Source organism: Rattus norvegicus, chromosome 6 (assembly GCF_021556685.1).
Source record: "Rattus norvegicus strain SHRSP/BbbUtx chromosome 6, alternate assembly SHRSP_T2T, whole genome shotgun sequence".
Lineage (NCBI taxonomy): Eukaryota > Metazoa > Chordata > Mammalia > Rodentia > Muridae > Rattus > Rattus norvegicus.
The window spans coordinates 106757838-106770244 of NC_141539.1; positions in this window are offsets into that span (position 1 = coordinate 106757838).

Consider the following 12407-nt stretch of genomic DNA (forward strand, 5'->3'; position numbering starts at 1 on the left):
TTCTTTCTTTCCTTCCTTCCTTCCTTCCTTCCTTCTTCCTTCCTTCCTTCCTCCTTCCCTCCCTCCCTCCTTTCTTCCTTCCTTCCTTCCATCCTTCCTTCCATCCTTCCTTCCCTCCCTCCCTTCTTTCTTTCTTTCGAAAGGGTTTCTCTATGTAGTCCTTAGTGTCCTAAAACTCTCTAGACAGACCAGGCTGGTTTTGAAAGCCATCAGCCTCCCTTTTTATTTATTTATTTTTAAAATCAGAATCTTTTTTACAATCCCCAGCACAGCCTAGGGACTGCTTTAACTCCAAATTCAATGTTTACCCATCTTTACAGATGTGGAAATGCAGGCTGGAGAGGCTGTTGACTTGCTGAAATTGTACACCTGGAGTTTGAATCCAGGTGTGTATGACTTTAAAGCCTGGTGTTTGGCACTGTTGACATTTTAGCTGGGGTCTTTCTTGTGAGGGCTGTCCTGTGTGTGTCTAGATGTTTGACAGCATCCTTGGCCTCTGCCCTTCAGGTGTGACCCCCAATCCCCCCACATGTGAGTTCAGACATAGCTCCCCTTGGGGGGAGCTGCCCCTGTTGAGAGCCACTGTTTAAAGCACTCCCAACATTCGGCATGTGCTGGCAAGCAAGCCTTCTTTGGACTCATTCATTTAATCTTACAATGAAACAATAGAACTCCTCTTGGATCCTTCAACATCCGTCCTGTGGTTTACAGAGCATGTGGCAGAAGAGTGGTTGGAATTAGATGAGGCCAAATTTCATACCGAATCCAGAGGTGCCCAGAGTGCAAGGACTTTTGAATTGGGTGTTTGCCACATTGCCCCATTGGGTTGAGAGTGCCCTACTTGGGATAGTCTTAGTAAAACAGAGGGCACGTAAGCCAGTGTTGGGCACTGGAAGAACCTAAAACATTAGGGAAAGTCCTGATGAAGGGTGGCACGAAGGAAGTGGACACTACCAGGGCAAAAATAAGAAAGGAGGGGACCTCATGGGGGGCAGCCTGTCCTGTTGCTGGTCCATTATTACCGGGAAGAACGTATAACCCGATTTTCACTTTTGACTGCACCTGGTGAGTGATCCTAAAATAGCTACCTCCATTCCCCCAACCTGCCGTGGTGTTCAGTGGCATAGCTGTAACCCTTGATCATTTCCTTTTTCCAGGCCCCAAAACTTAGCTGAGCCACTCAAAAGCCAGCCCAGGGCTCCAGAGCCACAGCGATCTGAGACCTGTTTCAGATCTCCATTTTCTCCTATGCAGTCGGGCTCTCATGTGTTTACATTCCTATTCCCACTCTGTGGATCCGATAGAAAGACCATCACTAAAACCCCCTCTGGGAGCTCATTTCCACAGGAACCTGACAGGCACTTAGGGATTCCTAGGCTCTGGGTGTGTCATTGCAACTTCCTGGCTGTGCCCTGCTGGGCTTCTGAAACCTTCCGAAATGCTGAGTCGCCTTTCTTAACCTGTGTTTCCTTCCTTTTAGGTGTTGTTCTTTTTGAGCCCCTCCACCCCAGAGGGCTCACTCCTCCGAGCGCCCCACCCAGACACAAGCCCAGCAGGGTGCCAAGTCAGTTACGCTAGTTCTGTGCAGCCTGAGCCCTCAGCCCTGCTCTAGGATGCGTTAAAGTAGCTGTCCTCAACCCATGGGTTGCAACTCCCTTGGCAAACCTCTATCTCCAAAAACATTTACAATCCATAGGAGTAACAAAATTACAGTTACAAAGTAGCGATTAAAATAATTTTATGGGGCTGGGGAGATGGCTCAGCAGTTAAGAGCACTGGCTGGCTGCTCTTCCAGAGTCCTGAGTTTAATTCCCAGTAACACATGGTGGCTCCTAACCAACTGAAATGGGACCCAATGCCCTCTGACTTGGCAATGATACAGAGACTCCTTGGTTAGAACTTTTTCCTTTTTTTTTTTTTTTTGTTGTTGTTGTTTTGTTTTGAGGCAGGGTTTCTCTTTGTAGCACTGACTGTCCTTGAACTTGCTTTGTAGAGCAGGCTAGCCTAGAACTCACAGGGATTCACCTGACTTTGCCTCCTGAGTACACTTAACGAGGTGTGCCACCACTGCTTGGGTAAGATAAAATAAACCTAAACAACGACAACAAACAAACAAACAAACACCCCCCCCCCATCCCCTCGCTCAAGGTTGTTTCACTATGTAATCCAGACTGGCCTCAAAGTCACCATCCTCCAGTCTAGGCCTCATGAGTTCTGGAGTTACCGACACTGTCCCTAGAAGTGTTGATAATTGATGTTTTTCATGAGTCTCTCTTCTAATACGACCATATGCATAAAACCCTGTGTATATGTGCACCCGACACCACTGCCATTATCCTGTCTAACATGCTGGTTGGTTTGGTGCACAGCTCTGGGGTGCCCCTCTTGGGCAGTAATGCTTGACTTTTGAAAGGACCATTTCACAAAAGGAAGTCAGGAAAATAAGTGTGTGAGAATGTCTGTGTGTGTGCCCAACATGTGCGACCGCTTTCCTTTCTTCCCTTTGAGAGTCTCCCCTCCTCTGGGTGGTTTCCATTTGCCCTCCTTTTGCTGAGATAATTCACACTCTCCAACTTCATTAGCTGCAACTCCCTCCTTCCCTGGGACAAAAAAAAGGGGCCAAACTGTTCAAAAGAACACATGGAGACCCCATTAATGATGGCCCTAATTGTGCCAATTCAAACCCGTCAATAACTCTAATTAAAACCTGTCTTGTAGGAGGGTGCTGAATGGGAACACAGCTGTTGCTCTAAAGAATCACATCTCAGGGCCGGGAGGAAAGCGTCCCTCTGTGGAGTTTGGTGGTGTTTATTATGGGAAGGGTCACTGGAGGAGGATTAAGACAGGGGCACAGTCAGAGTAAGGAACCTTGAAAAAGTCTTGGATGTCAGGTCACAGTTTGAAGTCAGAAGACCTTTAGCTTTTCCCCTTAGCTTCCCCTTCTCTACCCACCCCCCCAGCAGGAACACCTGCAAACTGACTGTGGGGACTCCTGGCCACCAGACACATGGACACCACAAGTTACTGAAACATCTGCGAGAAGGGGGTGGGGGAGCCCTGCCAAAAACTCAACTAGCAAAACTGCACATCAAAAAACTCAGAGTTGTCCCCCCCCCATACCCCCCGCCCGCCCCGACTCTGCTTCCGACTTTGTCTTTTAGGGTACAGCTGCCCTTTGCTGGGCACCGTAAATAACTCCACAATTACACTAATTGGTTGCATATTTGTTGACACAGAGGCAGAAGCCCCTTCCAGGAGAGGCAGGTTGCAGCTGTGGGTTAATGCTCTTCCATTCCTCTCTGTCTGATTTCCAATCCCCTCATTTAGTTTTCCTGATTTGGGGGAAGTGGTACATTGGCAAGCCCACTTCCACAGAACCTCTGGCGGCTCCCACTCAGACCCATGTCTCATTTGGTGTCTCTTCCTGAGCTTGTTAATCCACGGGGCTAAGTTTTGTCCCGATATGGGAGAACTGGAGAGATGGATTTCCGGTACCACTTGGAGTTTGATTTCTTCTGGAGGGTCAGAGTGTAATGAACTTATTCATAAACATATTGTTTGGATCGAGTAGGAGTCAGGTTGGTGGTTGCCTGGATCCCCAGACCTAGCTAGAGTTTTGGAATTGTGCACTTTCTAGAGCCACTGTGAAGATCAAGACACCATGAAGTATCACTGTCCCCATAGTTCATCGCCTCAGTCATCATCAGAGAATCTTGCAGTAGATGGGAATTAACACGGAGAACCTCAACTGGACAATGTAGAGAGAATAAAGGCCTTGAAGTACTCAGTACTAAATCAAATGACTTCATCTAATACCTTCCTTCTTAAGGCTCAGGGATCTATGAGGATGCAGAAAGATTCTACAAGTCAGAGAAGATGGGTGAATCCAAGGAAACAGACACAACAGGAAGGATGCTCATAGGAACCCAGAGAGTCCGAGGCAGCACACACAAGACCTGGACAGGCCCAGGCCATATGGTTTCCTAGCACTGAGAGGGGAAAGTGGACACAGGGTTCTACCCTTAGCCAAGAAGCTATCTGCAAGTGATACCCTTTGGGAAAAGGGAAACATTTTCTCTATTTTTTTTTTTTTTGTGGGCTTTTTGTTTCATTTTGTTTTGGCATTTTGTTATTTATTTTTGATTTTTGTTTTTGTGGGTTCTTTTTTTGAGAGAGAGAAAGAAAATAAAGTTGGGTGGGTAGAGACAATGGGGAGGATCTGGGAGGGGTTGGGGGAAGAGGAGAATATAATCAAAATATATTGCATGAAAAAATTTTTAATTAAAAAAAATAAGAACCTCACATAAGCTGATGCAAACGAAGCTCATCCTTTGTTTTTTTTCTCTGAAGACAGTGTGGAGCATAACCTTTTGAATCTTGGCCTCCGATTTCCTCACAGCAAAATAAGTATCCTCTTGTCCTGCTAGCACGCCGCACTCTGAAACGTTCTACCACATTTCATCATGGCTCTTCCCTTACTCTCTCAGATCTCTGCTCCAGCGTCACCAAGCAGAGAGGGCTTTCTTGATGACTCTATGCATCTGGAGTAGCCACTTCCCTTCCCCATGTACTGCTTATGACTTTTATTGTTACATTTTGGCCTGCTTTATTTTTCTTGGTGGTGCTTGGCACTCCTGATACATTGTATGTGAGTAGCTTTGTTATCTAGCGTTCTGGTTTGTTGTTTTGTTAACTTGACACAAGCCAGAGCCACCTGGGAAGAGAGAACTTCAACTGAGGGCATTGCCTCTGTCAGATTAGCTGTGGCCATGTCTGTGGGGCATTTTCTTGATTAATCATCGGCGTGGGTGGTCCCAGCCTACTGTTGGTGATACCATTCCTAGGCAGGCCGTCCTGACAATGTCTAAGAAAGTTGGCTGAGTAAATGGGTGGAGAAAGCCAGTAAAAGGAGCACTTCTCTATAGCCTCTCTATCAGTCCTGCCTCCAGATTCCTGCTTTGAGTTCCTGCTCTGACTTCCTTCTGGTGGTGGACTGTGATGTGGAAGTATAAGATAGAATAAACTCTTTCCTCCCCAAGTTGCTTTTGGTCATGGTGTTTCATCACAGCAATAGAAAGCTAAGACTTCAGTCCCTTATTAGTCCCCGAGCTTTATGAGAACAGAAGCTTGCTTCTTCAGTTCTTTGCTGTGCCCACAACACTTAGAATGGTGCTCGATACACAGCTATTGGATGAACACTTACTGAAAGAGTCAATGGACAGAGAGATGGTGACGCTGGCCTGCTCACTTGCTGAGAAGAGAACGCCTGCTGCTCGAATTTGTTGTGTTGTGTTACCCCATGTAAAATGTCGAAAGAAAGGTCCTCCTTGCTTCGGTTTCTAACCTGGGTCTCTAGAACCACTAGTGAGTGGTTAAGACTGTGACTTTTGGAGCCTGCTGGATGTGGGGTTAAATCCTGGCTGTTTCAGAGCATTGTGGACTTACCTGGTGGGACTACTGGGTGAGTGGACACCATGCTGGGCAGGTGTTTTGAACAAGCCTCATCGCAATGGGCAACACAATAGGTTCCACTTTTATTATTATTGTTCTAATTTTATCTTGATGCCAAGGCCCTTCCACCCACCCTTATTTAAGAGTGTGTTCTGCGATAAGAAGGGGTCGATGGTGAAAGGGAGACCAGGCTTCTATTTGGAGCTAGCCCTCACAGTTCATCTCTCTTTGGGAGCAAAGACCCTACTTTGTGAGTTGCTCTGTTCTCTTATATTTGAAACATGCACTTGGTCGCCAGCCACACAGTTACGCAGATACAGAAGGGCCACAAATTCTTCACCAGGTTTATTTTCTCCAGCTTGAGCAGCTGATGTAGAAGGCCCCTGAATGGTATTTAGGTCATTATCACCTCGATGGGGAGTCAGATTCCAAGGGCAGACTAAACACTGTCCGCTTAGAGGCAGAACAGATGAGTCAGGAGGAGTATACAAGCCGGGGTCTTGTTCTCTGTTCTGCTGCATTGCTGTGAGTGGACACACCTTCAGTCTCTCACCACCATGAAGTCCTGGCTTCAGGCACAGGGGCTGGAGGCTGGGAAGGCAATGTGTGGACCTCTGACTTTTCTTGACATGTCAGTCTGTCTTGCCTGACTACAGCTATTTGTCTGCATGGTTCCGTATTTAATAGCATCAATGACTGTAGATATGTGTATGTGTTCAGGTATATTCGTGAGGACACATGACACAAGGGTAGTTATTCTTGGCTTTGGGAGAATTGAAAACAGAGTGGGATTTTGAGGGATCTAAATGACTCTGGCTTTGCCATGGAGTGGTCTTGCCACCTCCTCTCCATAAGAATAATTGGTGGCTTGGTCCTTGATGGGAAAGAGCATGGAAAGGGACACATTCTTTGATGAGGGGGAGGTCCACTGGGTGTGGAGAGTGTTTGTATAGAAGAGCTAACAGTAGAGAGCAGTGACAAGGCAAAGGTCCCCACAAACTCTGCCCACTGTGTCCAGTGGCACCAATTGTGGCTCACCCAGATGTCCTTCAGTTTGCAGACAGTGCAAGGCATTCCTTTATCCTTGGCTCAGTGGGAGGTGGGGTAAATTGTCAAGAAAAAATCCCATCTGGGAATATATTTGGAGAAACAGAGAACTTTATTGGCAAAGGGCTCCCATGTAGTGATCACCAGAGGGCAGCCTCCAGGTCCTCCTCAGGGTAGTGGGGACAAGAGAAGGAAGACTTCTGTGTCAATCGGAAGTTGACCAACGGAGACGAAGTGCTTCTTAGTGATTAGTCACAGTGACTCTTACCTCCTCATTCAGTCCACACACCAGGCAGTGCACACACTGTGAATGTGGGTCCAAGGGTCGGGAAGGCTCAACTTATCCCACCTGTGCTTTCAGCACGACGCATGAATCACAGTGTAGTCGTATCTTATTTAGGCTTACCTAATGCTTGTCCTCACAAGCTGGATAGCCTAATACGGTTCTTGGGGGGAAAAAACCTCTAAAAAAGTAAATATTGAAACTGAAAAATAATATCAAATCATACCAGCGTTTGAGCTGGTATTTTTCTAATTTCTCTTATGACCTTTTCTTTTCCCATGGCTGGAGGCAAAAACAACAATCTGGTATGAAAAAGAAAACAACCAAAAAATGACTGTGTATGAGTGTCTGTGAGTGTGTGTATCTGTGTGTTAATGTGTGTGCAAATGTCTAAGTATGTGTGCATATGTGTGTCAGTGTATTGTGAATATGTGTATATGTGTGAATGTATGAGTGTGTGTGTGACTGAGTTTGAGTGAGTTAGTGTTGATATCTGTGAGTGTGTATATGTGTATGAGTCTGAATGTGTGAGTATGTGTGAATGTGTTATGAGTATGTATGAGTATGTATGAGAATGTGTATGAGTGTGTGTGATTCTGAGTGTGAGTGAGTGTGTCAGTGTGTGTGTATTAATGAGTGTGTGTGACTGTGAGAATGTTAATGTGTATGAGTGTGAGTGTGTTTGTGATTAAGTATGTGTATGTGTGATAGTATGTGTATGATGAGTGTGCATGTGTGTATGTGTGAGTCAGTGTGTGAGTGTGTGAGTGTGTGTATGTGTGTGTATGTGTGTGAGTATGTGTGAGTGAGTCAGTGTGTGAGTATGTGTATGTGTGTGTGTATGTGTGTGAGTATGTGTGAATGAGTCAGTGTGTGAGTGTGTGTATGTGTGTGTTATCTGTGTTTAAACTCAGGGCACTGTACTACCGAGCTCAGCAAAATGACCTTGCAGTTTTCTTGGAACAGATTTACTTCAGTGATGATTATTAATGCTGAGTGTTCCCATAAAGTGAATATTTTGCCTTGAAGTGTCACCAAGAGAACACTGAAGCTACCATGGTTAATCAAATAAAATTTTGTTTTTTCAGCCAGGGTTTCATCTCAGGCTGGGTTCAGATTTGCTAAGCTGAGGGCGACCTGCCTCTCCCTCCAAGGTGCGGAGGTTAAAAGCGCTACTGCTCGTGATTTATTTAGTGCTAAGACCGAACCTGGGACCTTGTGCATGCTGGGCAAACACTCTACTAGCTGAGCCACATTTCCACCTCCTATCATTTAACACTTTCCACATATTCTTCATGTAATATGCTCAGAATTTTTTTTATAGCAGAATGAGATTTTTGTTTATTTATACTGATAACATAGCACCTTCCTGCCCCATACCAGTTACAATAGTGCACAAAAAAGGTTTACAATGTTGGTATTCTTTCCCCCTGCTCCTGGTTTGTTAGCTATCTGTCTGGTAAGGCCCAAATTGCCTCTGTTAAGTATTAAGTCATCTGAAGAATGAGGGCTTTTACTGGAAGACTTCAAGTTCAAGGCCAGTCTTTGCCTCATAACAAAACACCATACAAACAAAGCAAATGGTTTCAGTTACATTAACTCAACCAAACCCAGAGCTTACCGATCACTAATAACTAGTATATGAACAACAGTTAATTTGTATCTATTAAAGACTGTCAGAGCTGTATATCCCTTAGCAGGCAGTGAACATTCTGGTATTGAATAAAATAAAATTTCTCTAAAAAAAAAAATCCTATTTGCCAGTGCTTTACCCAATCGGATAGTTCCTTCTTCAATTAAAGGAGAAAGAGAAACTTTTCCTAGAGCCTAGAATATGTCCAGAGCAAGGAAGAGACTCTGCTAAGCCTGAGCTGGAGGGAAGGAAAGTTGGGAAGAAATGGGCAGAAGGGAACAGCAAGGAGGGAGAGCAGAGATCTAGCAAGGGAGTCCAGGGAAAGGAGCAGAGCTTGGAGAGAAGGCAGGAAGAGATAGGGTGGAGGGAGGGGCACAGTATGGGGGAGGGCTGTGGGTTCACGCCACTCCCTGCTTCTATTAATACAATTAAAGTGTTGAAAATCAGATCTCATGTGAAGCTTTGAACATGAATTTTTCATTACAGCATTGGGGGTGGGGAGGAGATGGACGGGGTGGCAGGGTGGGGAAAGCAGTGGGGGAGGGTTGTAGTCATGGGGAGTGGGACAGAAAGTCTCTAAGCCTTGCCTAGACCACATGGCCTGTGTGGTACTGGCCCAGTCCCGTTCCTCTGAGGTACATCAGAGACTGTACCCAATCGGATCGTTCCTTCTTCATGGACCTCTGCCCTCTTTAATTTTCTCAAGTCCTTGGCAACCCCTGCTTCCTTCCTTCATTAGTTGGATGCTTGGCAGGGAGGTCCCTCGATGCTGTCTCAGAGAAACCAGCCCTGCTGTCCACAGCATGAATACAGTGGGCTCCAGCCCTTATGGCAGAACAGAGACCTCAGTACCAGTACCATGTCTGTCATCCTTTTGATTAGAAACTTAGGGTGAAAAAAAAAACATAGCTGGAGAGCTCCAGGCATTCAGGTATATTTCTTTTCTTTTCTTTTTTTTTTTAAAGATTTATTTATTATATATAAGTACATTGTGGCTGTCTTCAGACACACCAGAAGAGGGTGTCAGATCTCATTACAGATGGTTGTGAGCCACCATGTGGTTGCTGGGAATTGAACTCAGGACCTCTGGGAGAGCAGTCAGCCCCCATCAGGTACATTTCTGATCCTGAAAAGAAAAGGGTCACCAGGCAAAAAAAGGCGTTTCGCCCCATCTTCAGCCAAACCTGCCCTCCCTGTGTGCACCCTTCTCAGTACAGTAGTTCTGGGAGACTCATGGTGTCTTGGCCCAAGCTAGCTATGGGGTCTCCAGTACCCAGTAACCCAGGAGTGAGACAGACATCGGACAAATCTGCTCCTTTCCAATAATGATAAATAGAGGGAAGGCTGTGGCCAGCCACATAACTTATCTGCATTTCAGTCTTGTCTCAAGGCCTCTGATAAACAAAACAAAACAAGTTAGACTTGGCCCAGTCCTCCAGTTAGCAGGTGGGCCTGGGGTGAAAACCTAGACTGTACCCCTCCTTTCTGTTTCCCCTCCCTCAGGACTTCCTCCGGGATTAGGTTTGTTGTGTGGTCAATGAATTTGTTTAGATTGAAAAGGGGGAACATTTCATCTCTGGCACTGCTGGGGAGGGGCTCTTTCCCATGTGGTTTTGTCTGCCGCCCCTCCCCCAGCTGATTGCACGGTAGACCTGAGCCGCTGAGGGTCAGGATCCCATGGACCGTTCTCTCCCTTCTGCACAAGCCTTTCCCGCAGTCTGCTCCCTGGAAGGGGGCCTCCCCCACCCCCGCCGACTGCCTGGGGTTTAATCTCTGCCAGGCCCGGTGCTCTGGGCTGCTGGTGTGTGGTCCCGCGCTCTGATGGGCCTCAGCGGCTGGAATCAGTGAAAAGGGAAGCAGGGACTCAACCCTGGCACTTCTCAAAACAAAATGAATGACTCCAGTTTCAATCAGTTTATGGCAGACGCTGGAGAATTATATATTTTCTAGTGGAGGGGGTGCGGGGTGGTCTTGCAGTGTAAGCTTAGGTCGGCTTGGAACTTACAGTCTGCCTAGCACAGTGCCTGGTTTTGTGTGTGGATAAAGTCCTTTTTGAGGTTTCTGCATTCAGAAAGACTCGCGTCAGTCCTTTATGCGAATGGCTGCCGCGGTTCAAGGCAAGATGCTGGACCCAGGGCAGGAGACCAGATTTAAAGGGCACAGGTAGAGACCCGATGGCTGTTGGCCAGACTCTTCTGATGTGGACTCAGGGTCAGGTATCCCGCCCCCTCTCCCCTTTATTCTTTTCCTTTTCCTTTTCGAAGTTTGAGACAAGGTTTCTCTGAGTAGCCTTTGGCTGTGCTGGAGCTCACTCTGTAGACCAAACTGGCTTCGAACTCACAGACACCCCCTCCCCCCCCCCCCCCCCCCCGCCTCCCTTTCTGTCCCTCTTCCTTTGCCCCCAAAATGCTGGAATTAAAGGCCTGTGCCACCACTGCCTGACTTAGGTATCACCTCTTCTATGGGAATCTGGAAGAAGGCCCAGCTTGGGGGCCTGTGGCCTATCCCACTCTCCTTTATATTGTCATTTCTATGCCAGAACTTGTCAAGTTGCTATTGACAGGCCTTCCACAGCAAAGGAATCGACCTGTAAAGCCAGGCGCTCTGTCTTGTCTCTTAGCTCTCCTCTGTCTGCATCTTCAGATACCAAGTTATTCTAGAATCTGTGACTGTGCTGCTGATAGTGCACAGTACTGAAAGGGCGAGCCAGGGCCCTGGCCTGGGATAGCCAGGTTTAGCAAATAAAATCACAGGAGACTCAGTTTGGCTTGAATTTCGGGTAAACAAGGAAATGTTTCGAGCTCAAGTGTGCCTCGTACTATAAAAGAGTTTGGTATTTATGACACACTCTGCAGCTAGCTTTTCTGTTTAGCTGACATTCAGATAGAACAGAGCTGTGTCTGACCCGTGACTCTCCTCTAGCCCTCTTTCTTGGTCCATTGTTTTATTGCCACTGTAGCCAAACACCTGAGAGCACCGACTTGACGGAGATATGGTTAATGGTTTCAGTCATGGTGTGCGTGTGTGTGTGTGTGCGTGCGTGTGTGTGTGTGTGTGTGTGTGTGTGCGTGTGTGTGTGTTTGGGGCAGTGGACATCATTATGTCATGGTGATGGGGGTATGGGGAGTGGGAGGTGGAGTGTTGATGAATGGGTGGGGAGGGAGGGAAGAAAGGAGAGAGAGAAAGAGACATAGAGACAGAGACACACAGAGACATACAGAGACACACAGACAGACACACACCCCACCTGAGCTCTTGGCTGTCTCTTTTGTCGCTTTGGATCTCATCCTGGCTCTGTGGGTTGCTGTGGTCCCTGGCCCATGTTCAGGTGGGTCTGCCGTCATTACTTACTTCTCTCTGGAGATGTCCCCCACCCCCAGATTTGGTTTATTAATCTCCCATGGGCTTAACCATCCTCTCAAATTGACATTCATTGCAGTCTTAGGCTGGCCTTTCCCCCACTGTCTCTTTCTCTTTCAGGTTCTCTTTTCTTTCTGGAGCACTTTGGGGGCCATCTTGAGATACTGTACTCCCTCTACATTTCCGTCTTTTTACCCCCTGCCCCTGCATTCTTTTTTTTCCCCCTACCTGACTACTTTCTTTTTGTTCATATATTTATAGATCCTGGATGGGTTCAGGTTCAGCCTTCTGAAGACTGAAGGCAGTGGGAATGGTACCTGCTGAGATCAATGGGGATGGCACTCACTGAAGTCAATGGGGGTGGTACCCTCTTAGGGCAATGGGGAGGGTCCCTGCTGAAGTCAATGGGGAGGAGGGTCCCTGCTGAAGTCAATGAGGAGGGTCCCTGCTGAAGTCAATGGGGAGGGTCCCTCTTAGGGCAATGGGGAGGGTCCCTGCTGAAGTCAATGGTGAGGAGGGTCCCTGCTGAAGTCAATGAGGAGGGTCCCTGCTGAAGTCAATGGGGAGGGTCCCTGCTGAAGGCATTCCTCTCCCAGTTGTTCTCCAAGCACCACCATTTGCTTCACCGATGTC